This window comes from Moschus berezovskii, chromosome 12 (genome assembly GCF_049115385.1).
Source record: "Moschus berezovskii isolate FMDL1 chromosome 12, NW_MosBer_1.0, whole genome shotgun sequence".
NCBI classification, from domain to species: Eukaryota; Metazoa; Chordata; class Mammalia; order Artiodactyla; family Moschidae; genus Moschus; species Moschus berezovskii.
Genome location: NC_142471.1, coordinates 83,828,335 through 83,850,149, shown reverse-complemented (window position 1 = coordinate 83,850,149; position 21,815 = coordinate 83,828,335).

Below are 21,815 nucleotides of genomic sequence, written 5' to 3'. Positions count from 1 at the left end.
AGTCACCTGCATGAAACCCCCTTCCCTCCCGGCAAAGCTCAGCATCTCTCGATTGGCTCAAAAATCAAAGGTGCCCTTTACTGCTTCTGTCTCCACCCCTTTCCCCCAGGTAGTAATACCAATGGCACATATCACAGCGTAGGTGCCAGGACACCAGGTGAATGTTACGCCAGGTTTCAGCACAGTATTCTTGTCCAAGTCTCCATTGTGTGTGCAGGACGAGTGTGAGACACGACTCCACCCTTGGCTTGCCCCACCCCTTGGCTCATCCCAGTCTAGCCACGTGGTTAATAAATAACAAGGCCAAATGAACGGGTGGAGATTGTACCAGCCAGCTTCAAACAAAGATTTCTTTTTCTAAACCACCTTAAGCTTTTGTGGTTTTGCCTTCTCATCCATCATGACTCATTCTTGTGTCGAGACTAACATGGATGGTTGCTTATTCTGCTCAGTTGCAGTAATTTTTTTTTCATCAAGGAAAAGAAACGCTAAACTGAATCCCCCAGGGAGGCCACAGTTGTAGGTACGGGAAGGAGAGGCAGGCTGGGTCATACTGATCCCCTGCCGAGGCCTCCGAAAGCAAGTTCAAGTTGGAGCCTTATTAGGGCTGGTGCCTTCACCTTCCCAAACCCTTCGCCTACTCATGGGGATCCCCAACCGCCCAGCTCTCTCCACCAGATCCACTGGGCTCTTTGCAGATGGAGAGAATTGTCCAAGACCTCAGGCTAGTGAGAGGGCCCTGGCCCTACTTCAGTATTTTTCCTCCTGCACCAGCCTCTGGGAGAATGTGAGAGTGGCCTGAGAGCCCTGTCGCTCTGTCTGTAAGAGCGAAGGAGCACTCTGAACCATTAGGAATGAGCGTAGAAAAGTAAGACCGTGAAAAATGTCCCAGCCTCAGAAGCTCCTAGCTAAGGGCTTATATAGCATGAATCATTTGTTTTCCTCCTTTAGGACTTTTTCCTTTTAAACCTTAAATTCTACTGAAGTCTCAGAACTTTCATTCCTGGGAACCTACTCCACAGAAGGAAAAGCAATTACCTAAAAGATATGGATCTGCACGTAAACACGTAAGGATGTTTAGCACAACATTGTTCATAGTAGCCAAGCATAAAAACTAAACATTAAATGAACTTCCATCAATGGAAGAATGGCCAAATAAATCAGATGTGAGTGAATGAGAACTTCATGATGAGACTGGGGGGTGGGGTGGATTTCCATAGCATAGTGGTGAATGAGAAAAGCAAGGGGCAGCCGTGCCTTTCGCAGACGCATTGTCTTGTACGTGTCTATATTTATCTATGTATCATTCTATTTTCTGTCAGCCCTGAAAAGGGTGTGTGTGTGTGTGTGTGTGTGTGTGCGCGCGCTCAGTCATATCTGACTCTTTGTGACCCCCTGGACTGTAGCCCACCAGGATACCCTGTCCATGGAATAAGATTGGAATGGGTTACCATTTTCTACTCCAGAGGATCTTCTCGACCCAGTCTCCTGTGGGGGCAGATGGATTTTTTACCACTGTGCCACCTGGAGAAAGGATGCAGAAGGACAGAAAACAGATTACTAGCCTGAGTTGGAGATGGGCGTGGGGGAGTAAGAGGGGAAAGCAACCTTTTCAAATGCCTGCTCTCAAAATCAGCATTCTAATAAAATCTTAAATATACAAATTATTTGTGTGTGGGTGCTTATGACCTTGAAAAACTAAAGACTGAGATGGATTCAGATTCACTGACTTATAGAGCCGTTAAGTATTCAAACCAAACTAGGTTGAGAGAAATTTATAAAGCAGGATTCCATCTCCATAAGAACAACACATAAAGCCCCTAATACTTTGCCACCAAGGTCCGTATAGTCAAAGCTATGGTTTTTCCATTAGTCATGTATGGATGTGAGAGTTGGACCATAAAGAAAGCTGAGCACCAAAGAATTGCTGCTTTCAAACTGTGGAGTTGGAGGAGATTCTTGTGAGTCCCTTGGAGATCAAACCAGTCAATCCTAAAGGACATCAACCTGAATATTCATTGGAAGGACTGATGCTGAAGCTCCAATATTTTGGTCACCTGATGTGAAAAGCCAACTCATTGGAAAAGACCCTGATGCTGGGAAAGATAGAAGGCAAGAGGAGAAGGGGGCAACAGAGGATGAGATGGTTGGATGGCATCACCGACTCAATGGACATGAGTTTGAGCAAGCTCCGGGAGATGGTGAAGGACAAGGAAGCCTGGCGCGCTGCAGTCCAGGGGTCGCAGAGAGTTGGACACGACTGAGTGACTGCCCAATAACAATAAAAGGGTATGTGCAGACTTCCCTGGTGGCTCAGACAGTAAGAATCTGCTAGCAAAGCAGGAGACTTGGTTTGATCCCTGGGTCATGGAAGACCCATGGAGAAGGAAACAGCTACCCATTCCAGTATTCTTGCCTGAAGAATTCCATGGACAGAGGAGGCTGGTGGGCTACAGTCTATGGGGTTGCAAAGAGTCAGACAGTACTGAGAGACTAACACTTTCACTTTCTTTCAGGGTATGTGTGTATGTGAGAAGGAGGAGGAGAGACCACAGACTCAGCATCACTGGACACTCGGGAGACGGCTGGGATGGAGACAACTTTTCTTTCTGTACTTGATTCTTGTCTCACTGCTGCTGCTGCTAAGTCACTTCAGTCGTGTCCGACTCTGTGTGACTCCATAGACGGAAGCCCACCAGGCTCCCCCGTCCCTGGGATTCTCCAGGCAAGAATGCTTTTAAAAACTTAATTTTTGCATTCTAAATAGTTATCAAATTGATGGTGCTTTCAGTGTTCCAATGTGCTTATTCTTTGGTGACTTTAAGTGAAATATTAAGTGATTCTTTGTTACCCAAACAGGCGGCATTCTGCGGGGATGGCTGTTGCTGAGTGTGGGGAAGACCTAGGTCAGGCAACTGGGACCCCTCTCCCTGGCCGCCTGGTTGAAGGACTGTGGTGCCTCCTGTCAGAGGCCCGCGGAGGCCTGGATGTGGTGCTGAGGAAATGCCTTCCTCACACAAACCAGGGGTCCTCTGATGGGCAGACAAAGTCTGGGGTGGCCCCTCCACCACTCTGGCCACCTGGGAACCAGGCTTTGAGGCTGTGGAAAGCCCAGCCTGGGGGCCATCTCTGAGGAGGCAGCATTGGGAGTCCTGAGGGAGGGGCTTGTCTCTTCTTGTGGGGTTTTGGTCTCTGCCCAGTCTCCCAGGTTGTTGCAATTGTGTTGCTTACTGAGCAGGTGAGAAAACAGGCAAAGGGCTGATGTTAATTTAATTTCTGATAAGTTTTCACATGAAAGAAAAAGCCTGAGGTCGAATTCTCCAGACTCAACTCTAACAGATGTGAGAAAGGAGGAAGGCGGAGGTCTGGCCTCCAAGGAGAAGGGGCATGGCCTTCCCAAGTCTGCTGAGGAGGTGGGCCACGGTCATAAGGTCAGAGGGCAGGCTGAGCGCTGTGCCCACGCCCAGGAACCCATGCAGCAGCCCCTCCAGTGGGCCCCACCCGGCACGCTCTGCCACCTTCCCTGCAGAGTTTTTTCCGGGGCACTGACCACCTCCGACACCCTCTGTGTTTACTTGTTTATGGTCAGGTGCCCTTTTCCAAGCTTCCTGAGGTCCTGGGTTCCATCTGTTTTGCTCTCTCCTTCGTTCTCCTTTTCTGGGACGGTGTACGTGGAACTCGCCCGTGGTTACTAAATAAACAAACACATAAACAGTGAAAAAGAGAAGACCAGAAATTCAGTGAAAAACTAAAACTGTAGCTCTTCAACAATGGGAACATGGAAGTAACTAAAATGTAGTATATCTACTTGAAGGAATATTATACAGTCACCAAAAAGGGTTCACATCATGAAATGTACCCCAAACTGCTCACAGTGATTATCCTTGGGGGTACTTTTACAGGATGGACTGTGTCTTCCCTTTTTCCTATTAGGTAATTCTGAAATAAATTTTACATTACTTTGTATTTCATTTGTAAACAAAACAATAAAAATACATTATTTAATGTAGGGAAAAGTTTGAAGGTTTTTGTAATGACATGGGAAAATAATTTTGAAGCAGGGTGAAGCTAAAAAAATTCAAAGTACAAACCCTTAGATGGAATAATTCTATAGATTTACATGTCCAGCAAAGAAAGAAGAAATTTTAGCAGGGTTTACCTCAGTTTGTTTCTTCTGCTTGGTACTTGTCTGTTTTCAAAATTACTTACAATAAGCATATAGTCAGGGGACAAAAACATTTATTTAAAAATACAAATTTAACACAGCTATAATTCATTATGAGAAATGTGATTATGTAGACATATAAGATGGGAAACAAGAAAATTTTAATTTTTAAAAAACTGTCAGATCAGGGCTTCCCTGGTGGCTCAGTGGTAAAGAATTCACCTGCCAAGGCAGGAGACACGGGTTTGATCGCTGATCCAGGAAGATCCTACATGAAGCGGAGGAACTAAGCTTCTACACCACAACTATTCAGCCTGTGCTCTGGAGCCGGGGAGCTACAATCACTGAAGCCTGTCCGTGTACCCTAAAGTTGGTGCTACACAGTGAAAGAAGTCAATGCAATGAGAAGCCCGTGCACCTCAACTAGAGCATAACTTGCCACAACTAGGGAGTAGCCCATGCAGCAACAAAGACCCAGAACAGCCAAAAATAAACATAAATAAATAAATAAATAAAATTTAAAAATAAATTAAATAATAAATAAAAAGGAAAAAACTATACATATATATATATAACCTATCAAATCAGAACGAGGCTCTGGTCTGCAGTGAAGACTGTACCTACTGGTCAGAAGGCAGAGATGTTCTTCAGAGTTTTCAGGGAGAGACAGATTCTATACCCCCAGTCAGAGGTCATCACTGTGATAAATCCTTTGCTTCCAGTCAGCCTTCCTCAGGTCTAACTTAATTCCCTCCAGTTTCAAAAGAAAGCCCATCATTAGTCTTAATGGAAATGACTGGTGATGTGCTTACAAAGCCCTCGGCAGACTTGAAAGTGGGGAGCCATTAAGCAGTCCCCACCTCTCCACATCCTCTGTCCCTCTCTCCCTCCAAACGTTAAATACTTTAGCTCCTTTAATCCTGCCTTTCAACACTTCCAAGCGATTGTAAGCTCCCCTGGCCTCTTTCCAGGATCCCTGCATCTTTCTCCAAACAGGGTACCCAAAAATGAACTTGGGCATGGACTTGGCCAAAGCGAAAATGGCCAAGCAGTTTGCTTCTGGGGTCTTGCAAAGCTGCCTCCTATCAATTTGTTCCCATGTCACTGGCTTAAGAGAACAGCACTTCACTGAAATGGGACCGCTGCGAGCTTCTTCGGGCAGCCTGGCCTCTGGGGAATGCACTGGTGAATGCAGTGACTCCTCATTAACCAGGCCTCCCAGCTCTGATTCCTGTGTCTCTTTGCCTTCTAGGGTTCAGCGTGTCTGCATTCACATGGTCCCTTTCTCTCAGTGCTGCCTACTGCAGTCATCAGCCACTAACTCTGCCCCAGGAGAAGACTTGGCCTTAGGCCAGATGGCAGTTTTAAGCAATATCTCCCAGAGGCGCCACCCTGATGGCCCAGAATGGTCAGACACATTGGGCAACTGTCCCATAGCTGCCACTCTCCAGGACAGGACCGTCACTGACACTGACCACCAGTCTGTCTGTGAATGGACAGGTGGACTCCATTCAAATGCCCAGCAGTTTATCTGGGAATCGTCAGTCTGAACCACACACACACACACACACACAGCTTGTTGTTGCATTCAAAAACAAATTTAAAACACATTTATGGAGTTAACAGACTGTGAGAGGTTTTTTTTTAATACAGTAAAATTAATTTGTAAAGGTTTCAAGATGTTAACAAACGACCAATGAGACTGTTTCATAATTGATTTAGAAAATTCATTAGGTACACAATGTGGCTTTCTTATTAACTTACTTTAGCGGCCAGTTGAGCCTCTGTTGCACTTGAGTGGATCCAGGAAGAGGAATTCCTGTGGTCACATGGATTGGAGCCTCACCCCAGGACCCCACCCTTTGCTACAAGGCTTTGGGCCAGGACATTGCCCCAGGGATCAGGTTGAGTTGCCTTTCATACCAGGGCAGTTGGGGGAGAAGTCTTCAAGAGACTCAGGGAATCTCCTGTAACGGCCACTTCCACCCATCTCATCTTCCCCAGAGGATCCTCTATGACCTGCTGTAAGTCACCAGGATAGTGTTCTGATTTGAGACCCTAAACTTTGTTCTCTCCATGGGCAGTCTCGTGGGCAGTGGGCAAAGGTAAGGATGAGGCATCCACACTCCCAAAGTCCACCTCAGCTCTGGATGGGTTCGGGGCTGCTCTCAGCCTTCAGCCTACCCCATACATCTCCATGACAACACCCTCTCATCCATCCACCCATCTAATCCATCTTGCATTCATTCCTCTGATACTGAGTGCTCACTAAATGCCAGGGCCTTGGCTGGATACTAGAAATTTTACTCCTTATTTCCTTCTTTTCACTTATTTCTTTCCTAAGAAGAGAACAGAAGCAGGAGCCCAGGAGTCCTAGTAGAACAAGGGCCAGCTGCTGGCTGGGGACGAGTGACAGCCAGGACTTCCTGCTTTTTGAAGAAAATCCTGGGAGGTAAATCTGTAGGTTTCTTTGAGGTCCTGGGGGTGGACCCCATTGCTCATCATGCTACATCCCCCACTACTACCACATTGTTTTATTTTTCTACATAGCACTTATTACCCTGGATAGGTTCCTCATGTATTTGATTTTTCATTTATTGTCTCTCTCCACCCACCAAAATGTAAGCTGTAGAGATTTTGTTTTGTTCACTGCAACTTTCCTAGTAGCCAGATCAATGCCTAGCCCATGGATGGCACTACTCAAAAAGGTTTGTTTTGGGTGAATGTATGGATGATGGATAGAGGGATGGGTGGTTAGGTGAGTGGAAGGACGGATGACAGACATGGTTCCTGCCCTTGTGGATTTTTTGGTTTTGTGATGGAGACTACAAATTAAAGAATCATGAAGGCTGACACCACATTTTCATTTTCACAGCTATACCCTTAGCACCTAGCAAAAGGTGGCACACATAGTAGATGCTCAGTAAATATTTATCAAAAGAATTAACTTTTTAGCAAGACAAGAAATGCATGAAGTGACCAGGAAAGAATTTAAAGGAATAAATCCCCTTACATTTGTATAATGCTTTTCATTTCCATGCCTTTTGCCGAACACAAAGGTAGATGTAAACACTCTATAGAAACTAGAGATCGCCATACAAATAGCTAATCATCCTTGCCATGGTTCAGCTTACTCCCCCAGCATCCCAGGACAAGGATTTTATCCTCTGAGCATCACTACCCTCAGAGAGCGGCAGTGGCCTGCTCTATGTCACTGGATAGTGTTCTGATTTGAGATCCTAAGGTTTGCTCTCCCCATAACTCTTCCAAAAACACATCACCAAGTGCTTGGAGAAACTATGCAGGTTGATTAAGTGTGGCCAGCGTTAAGTTCAACTCCAAAGATCAAGCAGAAGAGCTAAGAAAACTTGCAAATGAATTGAGTTTATGATTTTGGTTCATTTTTTTCAGCAGACGGTTTCATTTCGTCCTTCAGGAAAAAAAAAAAAAAAAGCCTATTTAGAAAAGGGCACGGGGTCTCCAGGAGGGAAGACCCTGAATGCCTTTAGGCTTTTCTCTGCCATCCCTGCCTTTGGGGTCCATGGTCACTGTGGAATTTGGTCATTTCTGCATCTTTGCCACATCTGAGCAAGCCAGGCTCACCTTGCCCATGGCTTTAACGGTCTGAAGAAGAGCACAGGGTAAGAGGGTATGGTAACCCGGCCTGGGAATTCCCAGCCCTGTTGGAGACAGAGAGCTCCCAAAACCTCAAAGCGAGCCCCCAGGCAATGCCCAGAACCCTGTGACGCTGAGAGTCAAAGGAAGTGGCTCCGGTCACACCGGAGCCTTCGGAGGGGCTGCCCAAGTAGGCAGGGCCGAGCCTGAGCTTTGCGATCTTTCCTCCGCCATGGGGAAAAACTGGCCAGCAACAGAAACCCAGCTGAACCCAGCCTATGGGGGAACACAAGGGAGATTCTGGCTCAAGTCGCTGAAAACTCCCTGGGTAAGTCTGGATCCAGCTGCTGAAGAATCTGCCTCTTCTTCTCAGCTGTTCTGTCCGGAAGGCCGTCTGCTACAGTGGCCAGAGCCGCTCTAGGTTCACATCCTTCTAGGTTCAGGTCCACTGTCAAGGGCTGTTGCTTTCTAGACGGCTCTAGCTGGAGCCCCAGAATTTGCTCTGACTGGTTCCGATAGGACCGTGTTGACGCCAGAGGGAGAGGAAGCTCTGATTGGCCAGGGCTGGTCACATGCTCCGCCCCTGGCGCTGGTGGGTTGCACTCAGTTCCCCGCACCCCACTCAAACCCTGTGAACCGAGAACCCAGGAGGAAGCCTTGGCTTGGAGGCTCTGAGTGGAAAAAAACGGGAACTAGTTACTCAGCGGGATAAAGCAAATGTTTGCCATAGAGGGTTGTGATTATGACTCTGCTCTTTCAAATGAGAAAATTGGGGTCCAGAAAGATTAAGCAGCTTCCCCCAAGCCACCCAGAGAACTGGGGAGAAACTTTCTGCGTTGCTTAAACATCCTGCTGTACGTAGTACCCACGATGCTGGGTCACCTGCTGGCCCGTCCTGAAAACTCACCATTTGCGTCTGCATTCTTGGGAAGACTGGTTCTAAGAAGGACGTCTGTCTAAGCAGGCTTTCGTCTGGAAAACCGTGTCATCTGCCCTGCGGGATAAAGAAAATGCCACATCCTTCTCCATGAATAGAGTTCAGAGCCATCCTCCCTCCACCCGCCACTCTTTTCTTTTTCTTTTGTCACTCTTACTGACTTGGAACTGAAACATTATTGTAGTAACTGTTTGTTTCAGGGAAAAAATTGTAATTGCTTCTAGATCCACTCACTGGTTTCAAGAGCACTTTAACCTTTAACTTTGTCAGTACAAAAGGAGGTTTGCTGGGCGGTGAATCTAACAAGACCATCATTTATCACTGGCAGAGTTCATTAGTCAATCGTAACAGTTTAATTATTAGCATTTTAATGCATGAGCATTTAACCAGACAGAACAACAAGCTCTGGAGTACAGAACAAGACTTCTTAAATAGAGCTGAATTAACCCGCACAATTGTTTGTATTGTGGTGTGTTATTAAAACAAGATGATTAAAATGCAAAAAACAAATAGGTCCATATATTTAGCCAACAAACCAGCATTTGGCTTCACGGTGTTGAGCAGATGGGTGTTTTTGGTTTGTTTGTTTGTTTGTTTCATTTGAATTTGGAATTTAAAATTTTTGTTTTATTTTTCCTGCCCCAAGTTATAGGTTAAAATGATACAAAGAGGACCTACTTTGGTGCACCAATTTGTGATGGGTGACTTAAATAAAAGAGAGACAGATCTAAGGAGAAAGCCTGCAAAAGGCAGTGAGTGACTCGGCTTGGGCTCCATAGCCCTCAATTCTAGCTGCACAGAAGAATCACCTAGACAGCTATTTTTTAATATGTATCTGTTTATTTATTTGGCTGTGTTGGGTCTCCACTGCGGCCAGCTCTCTAGTTGTAGTACACAGGCTCTTGGGTGCACAGGCTCAGCAGTTGCGGTGCAGGGTTCCCCATGGCGTGTGGGATCTTAGTTCCCTCACCAGGGATCAAACTCATTCTCCTGCATTGGAAGGTGGACTGTTAACCAGTGGACCACCAGGAAAGTCCCCTAGAGAGTTTTTAAAACTGCTCTGTCCAGTCTGCACCTCCAGAGAATCTGACATTCTGGTGGTCCAGAGTGATTTTTTTTTTTTTCAAATTCCCAGGCTATTCTGACATGCATCCAGGATTGGACACTGGGCTGTATCTCCACGAGACCTGGCGGATCACTAAGCTACATTTTTCAAATAAAAATAAGACTTTTCAATGTTCGCAGCAACTTTATTCACAATTCCCAAAAGTAGAAACAATCCAAATGTCCATCAGTGGATGAAAGGATAAACAAATGTGCTGTGGACAACCAGTGGAATATGATGCAATCTTAAAAAGAAATGAAATCTTGATATATGCCACAACATAGATGATTCTTAAGACATTATACAAGTGAAAGTGTTATTCGCTCAGTCTTGTCCAACTCTTTGTGACCTCATGGACTGTAGCCTGCCGGGCTCCTCTGTCCATGGGATTCTCCAGGCAAGAATACTGGAGTGGGTAGCCATTCCTTTCTCCAGGGGATCTTCCCTAAGTGAAAGAAGCCAGGAAAGGACAAATATTGCATAACTGCATTTATGTGAGGTTCCTGGAATAGTCAAATTCATAGAGGCAGAAAGTAGATTAGAGGTTACTAAGGTCTAGGAGAGGGGAGGGAATGGGAGATTATTGTTTACTGGGTATAGAGTTTTTATTTGAGATGATGAAAAAGTTATGGAGATAGATAATGGTGATAGTTGCACAATGTTGTAAATATGCTTAATGCCACTGTGTTGTACACTTTAAAATGCTAAAGTGATACATTTTATATTATGTATATTTTACCAGAATTTTAAAGTGAAAAAACAAAGAATAAGCTTTGCCATTTTCACATGGTAGAATCAGTGTGTGTTATGTGAGACTGTGGATAAAAGTCTTTTATAAGCTTAAAACGATGTGCACATTTAAGGTGGTAGTAATATTCTTTAATTATTTGTTTTAATCATTTTGTTTTAATAAAAGGCTACAATATAAACAGCTGGGAAGGTTAATTAATAATGTCAAATCTAAATTAGTATAATTAATGTCACTCAGCAAAGGCCTTCACTAGACTCAAAACATATTTTCTCTTGGGGGTAATCATAGCCTGATTTTTCTAAACAGTTTCTCCTTTGGCTAGGAAGCAGGAACTATTAGAGAAGAGAGGAAGAAATGCAAAGTCCCCCATTTTTCATTTGAGACTAGATATTCATAGCATAATCTCACATGTGGTCTGTAGCATCCTCATCCAGGCCTCTGGGAAGAGGAGGTCTGCGATGGCCTTGCCTACAACAGACACTGGACAAATTGTAACACATAGCAATCATAAAAACCAGCATTTACTGACTGATCGCTAAATGCCAGGCTTCTGATGGAAGTATGGCTAGGGGTGGTTGGAAGGATGGATGGGCAAAGAAAAAGGAGGTGACTTCTCCTCAGGACCAGTCAAGAACAAACTCAGAATCCCAAAGAATTTTCTATCAGTTCTTTACATTTAATTCAAGCCATGTAATTCAATCGAGAGAGTCTATGGCTTGGCTGGGATTTGGGCCTGATTTGGGCTTCCCTGGTGGCTCAGAGGTTAAAGTGTCTGCCTCCAATGCAGGAGACCCGGGTTCGATCCCTGGGTCTGGAAGATCCCCTGCAGAAGGAAATGGTAATCCACTCCAGTATTCTTGCCTGGAGAATCCCATGGATGGAGAAGCCTGGTTGGCTATAGTCCATGGGGTCACAAAGAGTCGGACACGACTGAGCGACTTCACTTTCACTTTCCTAGATGGTGAAGATGTCACCGGTCCCTCAGTGAATAGACAGAATTTCCCTAGTTGCCCTCTCTCATCTCTGACCATCATTTCTTGGTTCTTTTACACTCTTGTCTTCCCATCCTCACCCCTCATGCATCAAGACCCTGTGAAAGGAAGACGGTAAAGTGGAGAATCCTCAGGATTGATTGCCTCTGAGCTTATAGAAAGGTCAGGCTGGAAAGAATAGTTCTTGTCCCTTTCTGCACTAGAAGAGTTTATGACTTGTTCTCTGCCTTGAGGTACAAGCTACGAAATGTAGCAATTCCCCTCCTATTATTTATATGAAGACAGTCAGCCTCCCAGAAGTACGGGGTTGGTTGGCAAATGAGGAGAGAACTGTCCCTCCATGTTTTATTTATTTTGATTCATTTAAATGGTACCTTGCTGATATTTCCTAAGGAATTTAATGCAGCTTACAAATTGGATATATCATAGCAAGATAAATTAATTCAGAGAGAAAACAGGATGCATACAATGCAGGACACCAAAACCTGACACCACGGGATAAAGAAAGGGATTTCGGTGGCCATGAGGAATTGACAAGCCAAGGAGGATCCACAAGAGCAGCGATGAGCTTGACCTGTTCTTCCCTGTGAGGTACCTGCCATTCTGGGTTTCCAGCTGTATACACAGATATGTGCTTTAATCATCAGATGAGCAGGGAAAATGTCCACTAATATCCTCTTGTAGAAACTGGGAGGGGGTGACTAGAGCATGTGCCTGCAAGGAGAATCACCCCTCTTCTATTCTCTCTGGCCTGGGAGAATCTACAGCAGGCCAGATTCTCCTTAGACCAATTTTGGTTTTGGACTGACACGTAGCCTGATTGGTATTAGAGCTTCTCAAAAATCCACCATCTGGCACAGCTACTCTTTTTGGCTGAAAGGTCTCCTAAAGGACTTGGAACCAAGTTCCACCTGGATTTTAAGTTTATCTCGCTAACACCTCATCTCCCATCTATGTTTGGGCAACAGAACTTCCTGGAAAACTCTCCAAGGCCAACCAGCTACAAACTGAACCCAGTAGACAAAGTTAGGATTTCAGCATCACATAGAGTGATTTTTAACTCCTCCTTGGTGGCTCAGACAGTAAATCATCTGCCTACAGTGCGGGAGACCCGGGTTCAATCCCTGGATAGGGAAGACCTCCTGGAGAAGGAAGTGGCAACCCACTCCAGTATCCTTGCCTGGAAAGTCCCGTGGACGGAGGAGCCTGGTAGGCTACAGTCCATGGGGTCGCAAAGAGTCGGACACGACTGAGCGACGTCAATTTCCCATCTGGCAACTTTCTCAGGAATGTTTGCCTAGAAAGTGACAGTGGGAAGTGTCATTCTTTCTATGAATCATAACAACATTGACTGGCTATTCTTCAATATTGACTGAGTTTGGGGACTACCCTGTATTCTCCAGGATGATATTGGCTCATTAATTATTGAAGTTCAGGTTCATGAAGTTGGAGAATGAGTTTCCTATCTATGACTAAAAGTTCACATTTTTCATGACCAGTATTTGCAAAGATCAAAACCCACAATGCCAGCCTCCCCAGATTCCATCTACTCTCAACAGGCTTCATTCATGAACCATGGGCACAAGGATGGTTCAGGGAGAATTCACTACTTTATCTTCAGGACTTAGGGGAATGACCGGCAAATACATAGTAAAGATGTATGGAGTAACAGAAACCAACTTAGTTCCAATTCCTGAACATCTCTACCAAAAGATTATGATGTGCACACACACAGGAAAAAGACAGGAACCTCTGAGGAACCAGAGAAAGTACTTTCCTAAGAAACAGGTACTGCAATAAACAGAAGAGTTTTTAAGAATTATCCAATTTGTATTCTCAACACAATATCAAGAGCAAGTGATAATTTAGAAAGAATCAGAGATCAGGAAATGCTATTAAATGATGGGGAGCACAATCTCTGAATTGAAAGCAACAAGTAGCAATATTTGAATACTTCTAAAGTTTTAAGTCAATGAAATACAAAATAAGGCCAAGAAATTTTCCCAGAATAAAGAGATGCACATTTTTAAAAGGAACGATTTTTTAAAATTATTCAACAAATTCAGTTCAGTTCAGGATCTCAGTCGTGTCCAACTCTTTGCAATCCCATGAACCTCAGCATGCCAGACCTCCCTGTCCATCACCAACTCCCAGAGTTTACCCAAACTCATGTCCATTGAGTCGGTGATGCAATCCAACCATCTCATCCTCTGTCGTCCACTTCTCCTGCCCTCAATCTTTGCCAGCATCAGGATCTTTTCAAATGAGTCAGCTCTTCACATCAGGTGGCCAAAGTATTGGAGTTTCAGCTTCAACATCAGTCATTCCAGTGAACACCCAGGACTGATCTCCTTTAGGATGGACTGGTTGGATCTCCTTGCAGTCCAAGGAACTCTCAAGAGTCTTCTCCAACACCACAGTTCAAAAGCATCAATTCTTCAGTGCTCAGCTTTCTTTATAGTCCAACTCTCACATCCATACATGACTACTGGAAAAACTGTAGCCTTGACTAGACGGACCTTTGTTGACAAAGTAATGTCTCTGCTTTTTAATATACTATCTAGATTGGTCATAACTTTCCTTCCAAGGAGTAAGCGTCTTTCAATTTCATGGCTGCAATCACCAACTGCAGTGATTTTGGAGCCCCCCAAAATTAAGTCAGCCATTGTTTCTACTGTTTCCCCATATATTTGCCATGAAGTGACGGGACCGGATGCCATGATCTTCGTTTTCTGAATGTTGAGCTTCAAGCCAACTTTTTCACTCTCCTCTTTCACTTTCATCAAAAGGCTCTTTAGTTTCTCTTCACTTTCTGCCATAAGGGTGGTGTCATCTGCATATCTGAGGTTATTGATATTTCTCCTGGCAATCTTGATTCCAGCTTGTGCTTCCTCCAGCCCAGAGTTTCTCATGATGTACTCTGCATATAAGTTAAATGAGCAGGGTGACGATATACAGCCTTGACGTACTCCTTTTCCTATTTGGAACCAGTCTGTTGTTCCATGTCCAGTTCTGACTGTTGCTTCATGACCTGCATACAGGTTTCTCAAGAAGCAAGTCAGGTGGTCTATTATTCCCATCTCTTTCAGAATTTTCCACAGATTGTTGTGATCCACACAGTCAAAGGCTTTGGCATAGTCAGTAAAGCAGAAATAGATGTTTTTCTGGAACTCTCTTGCTCTTTTGATGATCCAGAGGATGTTGGCAATTTTATCTCTGCTTCCTCTGCCTTTTCTAAAACCAGATTCCATCATCATTTATCCAGAATGCCACTGTAGATAGCCAAAAAGATGGAGATGGAAGATACAATAATATAACAAATACTAGAAGAAAATTTTATAAAACTAAAAGAAAAGAAGAAGAAATAAGTCTTCAGATACAAAGGGGACACTGAAGATCAGACAATATTAATTTAAAAAGCCAATATATAGAAATATTCTGATAATTACGTTTTAGTCTTTGTAAAAATACTGTAATCCCACCCAAGAAAGGGAAACCCGCCAGGCCTCAAAATTCTTCCCAGCAACACAAAACAAAAAGATTAAACAGCATTGGCTGTTCCTTAACGCATATATATGGAATTTAGAAAGATGCAAATGATAACCCTGTATACGAGACAGCAAAAGAGACACAGATGTATAAAACAGTCTTTGGGACTCTGTGGGAGAGGGTGAGGGTGGGATGATTTGGGAGAATGGCATTGAAACACGTATGTTGTCATATGTGAAACGAATCACTAGTTCAGGGTCAATGCATGTTATAGGATGATTGGGGCTGGCGTGCGGGGATGACCCAGAGGGAGGATAAAGGGTGAAGGGAGGTGGGAGAGGGGTTCAGGAGGGGGAACTTACGTAAACCCGGGGCGAATTCATGTCAATGTATGGCAAAACCAACCAATATAATATTGTAAAATAATTTGCCTCCAATAAAAAATAAATTAATTACCAAAAAAAAATAAAGTACTCAAATCATAAGTACACAACTTAATGAATTTTCAAAAAGAAACACTCATATAATAAGCAGTTGGTTAAGACCAGAATATGACCATCAGCTCAGAACCCCAGCATGCCCCAACAGCCGCTCCATACCCCAAAGGGTAACCACTCTGCTGACTTCTAACACCATGGATTCATTTAGCCTATTTCATTAATAGTATTTTACACGTATCAGTTCAGTTCAGTTCAGTCGCTCACTCGTGTCCGACGCTTTTCGACCCCATGAATCACAGCATGCCAGGCCTCCCTGTCCATCACCAACTCCCGGAGGTCACTCAAACTCATGTCCATCGAGTCAGTGATGCCATCCAGCCATCTCATTCTCTGTCGTCCCCATCTCCTCCCGCCCCCAATCCCTCCCAGCATCAGAGTCTTTTCCAGTGAGTCAACTCGTCGCACGAGGTGACCAAAGTATTGGAGTTTCAGCTTCAGCATCAGTCCTTCCAATGAACACCCAGGATTGTTCTCCTTCAGAATGGACTGGTTGGACCTCCTTGTAGTCCAAGGGACTCTCAAGAGTCTTCTCCAGCACCACAGTTCAAAAGCATCAATTCTTCGGCGATCAGCTTTCTTCACAGTCCAACTCTCACATCCATACATGACCACGGGAAAAACCATCGCCTTGACTAGACGGACGGTGGAGTCATTCAGTGTGGAGTCTTTTGTGTCTGGCTTCTTGTGTTGAGCATTATGTTTCTACTTGCATTCGTGGTTTGTTCACTCTCATTGCCCAATAGTATTCCATTGTATGAATATCTTGCAATTCATCCATTCTGCTGCTAGTGGACACTTCATTAATGAAGGTTATCTTTTGGTGAACAAGTGTGTGCATTTCAGCTGACTATGGACCTTCAGATGGAATTGTTGCATCATAGGAAGACATACGTTTAAAGTAAATGGATGTGGTCAAACGATTTTCTAGAGTGACTGCACCAAGGGTTCCAATTCTGCCACATGCTTCCAACATGTATTATGCTTGTCTTTAATTTCAGTCATTCTGGCAATTGTGTAATTGTATCACATTGTGGTTTTAATTTGTATTTTCCTGATGACTAGTAAAGTTTAGAACTTTTCTATATGTTTTTTGGCCGCTTGAATATCCTCTTTTTGAAACATCTGTTCAAGTCTTTTACATATAATACTCCTTTACTTTAATTACTCCCATTGTATCATGTCTTGATACCTGGTAGTATAAATCCACTTTTGCATTTCTTCTTCAAGATTGACTTGGCATTTCTTGGCCTTTGAATTTCCAGATAAATTTTAGAATCAACTTGCTGACTCCACAAAGGAAAAAGAAAGCTTTCCAGAATTTGTTTGGGATGACATTTAATCTATAAAGGAATTTTGAAAGAATGCTATCTTATAACATAGAGTCTTCCAATCAATGAACATAGTCTATCCTTTCATTTACCCAGGTCTTTTAAATTTTATGTCAGTAATATGTCAGTAACAGTAACATGTTTTCTGCTCTAGTTTTCAGAGCAGATGTCTTGCACACCTTTTTAAACAGCCATTCCTAGGTATGTGATTTTTTTTTTCATGTGGCATTACTACAAGAATAGACAAATAGATCCATGGAGGTTCTGTTCTACTCTTGAGTATTGAAAATATTTTATACCTTAATCTAAGTGTTTATACAGATGTGCACAATTGTTAAAACTAATCTATTTGTACCCAATTAATGTATTTTATTCATTTTCTGTAGTTTTGCTTTACTACAACAAATGGGTATGAAAAAAAAGTATGTAAAAGATATGGAAGATAATGCAAAACAGAAAAAATATACTACTAATATAAGATGTAAATCACAGTCAGGTATGAAAATTTTTGACAAATTAACAAAGCTTCTCTCTTTTTGATGGTATCACCAGTATAATAACCATAAGGGTACAAGGAAGTAGGTAATTTTATGTACTATTAGTGGAAGGATAAATTGGTATAGCCTTGCTGAAGGGCACATGGGCAAAAGACCTAAAAGTATGCATGCAAGTCCACTAGAAATTTATTTTTAAAATCTATCATGGATATAGCATGTGCTCAGACACTCAGTCGTATCTGACTCTTTGTGACCCCATGGACTACCGTCTGCCAGGCTCCTCTGATCATGGGATTCTCCTGGCAAGAATACTGGAGTGGGGTGACATTACCTACTCCAAGGGATCTTCCCAACCCAGGGATCGAACCCACATCTCTTACATCACCTGCACTGGCAGGCAGATTCTTTACTACTAGCTATCTGAGAAGCCTAGATATAGCATAAGCTATTAGGTTATTCACCAACCAAAAAAAGCCTATGATAATAAAATATCGAAATCTAGCTAATATTAGGGAATTAATAAACTATGATTTAGAACATTGAAATAGTATCACTATTAAAAATTATGACACACACAAAAAGTTAATGATGTAGGAAAGATTTTCAATGCAATATTCATCCAAAGAAAGTAGTCTGTAGTGGTTGTTATTCAAGAAGTTCCCAATTTAAGTTTTAAAATTTAAATTTATATATCTCATCAGAAAAAAAATTGTAACCATGTGAAATGATGGATGTTAACTAAACTTATTGTGGTTATCATTTCACAATATATAATATATCAAATCATTGTATTGCACACATTAAATTTATACAGTGTTATATAACAACTAGATCTCAAGAAAACTGGAGATCTAACAATTTATCATATATAAAGTGTAAACACACACTTTATATATATATTCACACATATTATATGTGAATTGTTTTATATATATATATATAATTTTTAAAAAGGAATAGCAGGATACACAACTAAATGTCAGCAGTGACTGTTTCTGTGAATTGAGATTGTAGGTGATATGTCCATTTCTTCTTGTGCCTTCATTTTTTGTGAATATTTAACAATGCACATGTATTCAGTTCAGTTCAGTTCAGTCACTCAGTCGTGTCCGACTCTTTGCGACCCCATGAATCACAGCACACCAGGCCTCCCTGTCCATCACCAACTCCCAGAGTTCACTCAAACTCACCTCCATCGAGTCGGTGTTGCCATCCAGTCATCTCATTCTCTGTCATCCCATTCTCCTCCTGCCCCCAATCCCTCCCAGCATCAGACTCTTTTCCAGTGAGTCAACTCTTCGCATGAGGTGGCAAAAGTATTGGAGTTTCAGCTTTAGCATCAGTCCTTCCAATGAACACCCAGGATTGATCTCCTTCAGAATGGACTGGTTGGATCTCCTTGCAGTCCAAGGGACTCTCAAGAGTCTTCTCCAGCACCACAGTTCAAAAGCATCAATTCTTCGCGATCAGCTTTCTTCACAGTCCAACTCTCACATCCATACATGACCACTGGAAAAACTATAGCCTTGACTAGACAGACCTTTGTTGGCAAAGTAATGTCTCTGCTTTTTAATATACTATCTAGTATTACTCTTATACTGTTAAAAATAGTATTCTGGGACTTCCTTAGTGGTCCAGTGGTATAGACTTTGCCTTCCAATGCAGAGGATATAGGTTCAATCCCTGGTCAGGGAGCTCAGATCCCACTTGACTCAAGGACAAAACATAAAACAGAAGCAACATTGTAACAAATTCAGTAAGACTTAAAAAATACAGTATCCTAAGAAATTATAAGAGGAGAATAGTATGTAAAATTATATTCTAATATATTTGAAATTTTCAATGAATAAGACTCTTTTCTTGCCAGGAAATATAAATTTGACCAAAGAAAAATTTTATTTGTAGACATAGAAAAACACCCCAATCTTTTATTGGGATCATGGATGATTTCTTTTCCTTCTTAATATCCATCTTCAGTTTTCAAGCTTTCTCCAGTAAATACATATTAATTGCATAATCAGTAAAAAAAAAAAAAAGCCATTGAAACTAAGAACGAGGACACAGATGTAGTTTCCTGTGCTGCTGGACTACGAACTTTGTGTGATACTACAGATATCTTGCAATGCTCTGGACACAAATACAGAATCACTCTCCTTACCCGAACAACCTCAGTCCCACTGCCCACCCACAACCCCAGCAGTTTGCACACATGGAAGCTTCCCATTGAGACAGGCATTATTCTTAGAATTTTTACAGGTGAGGAAACTCAAACTAGATAGATAGCATAGTCACTCACTTAAAGAGACTCAGGTAATATAAAGGGGAGGAGGAATTCGAACCCAGATCAGCCCACATTCAAAGCCCATGCCATTTTTACTACAAGAGTAACTTTTATTATCATATCACAACCAAGACCACCAAATTTGTTGCAAACTCTTAAGCCACGGTGCAGAGGGCTTCCTTCAAGATAAAAATGCCCCAGTTTGGAATGCACCAGCTTTATTGAAAAATATTACTGAAATCAAAGCATTTTGCATTACTTTATTCATTATTTTTATGGTACTCCAGGATTTTTGTGGGATTTGTTTTTCATTTCACTTCTGTAAGCCTGCCAATGCTTTAAAGCAGTATTTCAATTGAAGAAAAAAAAAATTTTTTTTTTTAAGCAGAAACTCAACAATGTTTTCCATCCTTTTTTCATACAGTTTTGGGAAATTCTCCCCTCCTGCTCTGCCCCCTCTCCATGTCCCTCTTCCCTCATTCTCATAAAGTGCAAATATAATACTCAAGCTACTGTTTAAACATCCCCAAAGGTTCAAAGAAATTAAATCCGTGGTTGGCGAAGTTTTGAAATGTTAACTGTATCACTGGCAGTTGCACTTGAGAAGTCCCAAATCATTCTGATGCAGAGGCCGCAGAAGCACACGCTCCACAGTCCCCGAGCAGCCAGGGACCCCCTGCTCCATGGCCTCAAAAGGTGATGAAGGGGGGCTTCCCTAGTGGTCCAAAAGGTTGAGACTTCGCCTTCCAATGTAGGGGCTGCAGGTTCAATCCCTGGTCGGGGAGATAGGATCCCAGACACCTCCTGGCCAAAGGACCAAAAAGTAAAACAGAAGCAATATTTAACAAAATCAATAAAGATGTTAAAAAAAAAAAAAAAAAAGATGATGAAGGGCTGCTGGGAGGTGTACTGGACCGGCAAAGCCACTCCAGTCTCTGAAATGAACAGCCTGCCGAACTCACACGTCCCTTTCATCACACACACGTGTGTTTTCAATAGCCGCCAGATACTACTGGCCCTTGAGGAGCTTACCATCTAGGTTGGATTCCAAGCAGATAGATTTTAGAAAGCGAATTCCATTCTGCTTCTGTGGCGCAATCCTGCAATACTGTGGTTTCAAGCTGTGTTCCCTAGAACTCTGCGGATGGTTCAGAGTAGCCCCAGGGTCCGGGGGCAGGGCTGCGAGGGGCAGGGAAGGGGGAGGATTTTTCGCCCACAACCCCACCCCTCACTCCAACCGCAAAAGCTCTGCTCTGATCTGTTTCATGTACTTGGATTCCCCATCAGTTTTCTCTTGGATGAGAGACAATGTGGCTTTACAAAATTTTGAAAAGAATTCCTGCTTCACTGCATTGAGACACAGCGGGATGGGAAGAGAGGCTATCACTGCTCGTTAGGACATCAAAAATGTGAAGGCATTTTCAATCTATAGGTGCCCAGAAAGGCCTTCCTCAGTCTAAACTCCTCTCTTAACAGCTGAGGACACTCAGACCAGAGCTAGAGAGAGAGATGCTCGGGATCACAGAGACTTAACAAACACCACGGCAAAAGTTAAGGATCGGGGTAGTTTTTCCATCCCAGAAAACTCAACCATGGGGTTTTATTAAGCAAATCACATTTCCAAAACACATTTATTAGTATTTCCTTCAGTCCTGCTTCTTTTCAAAACATAAATAAGTTGGAGTAGAAACTTGAGAGCTAATACTATGATTGAATGGTGAAATTAACTTTGACCTTCCTGCCACTCAAGAAAAAAAAAATAGACATACTCTCTGTTCCATAGTTCTTATTGATGAGGAAACATCATTTCTTTTTAGTAGAGATGATCTCATGAAGAAATGTCCTTATATAAACTTACAGAGGAAAAGAGTTGTGTTCTTCTTTTGAGGGAATGTACCAGTAAGTCTAAAGATAATGACTTTCCCATCTAGGATGACTCCTTCAGACAGCTGAGGTGTTAATGAGCGTACCCTTCCACTGCCAGAATCAGTGAAATGGTGGGTTTTGAAAACTCTTGTTTTCTCTTCTCTCATTTCTCAGGATGACATCTATTAACCCAAGGTTTCCATTCTGTGTAGCTTGTATTTACAAGTAAGACTAACAAACTCATAGAGGAGCAGAGGGGAAAAAATATGTTTGGGGGCTGGCACTGATT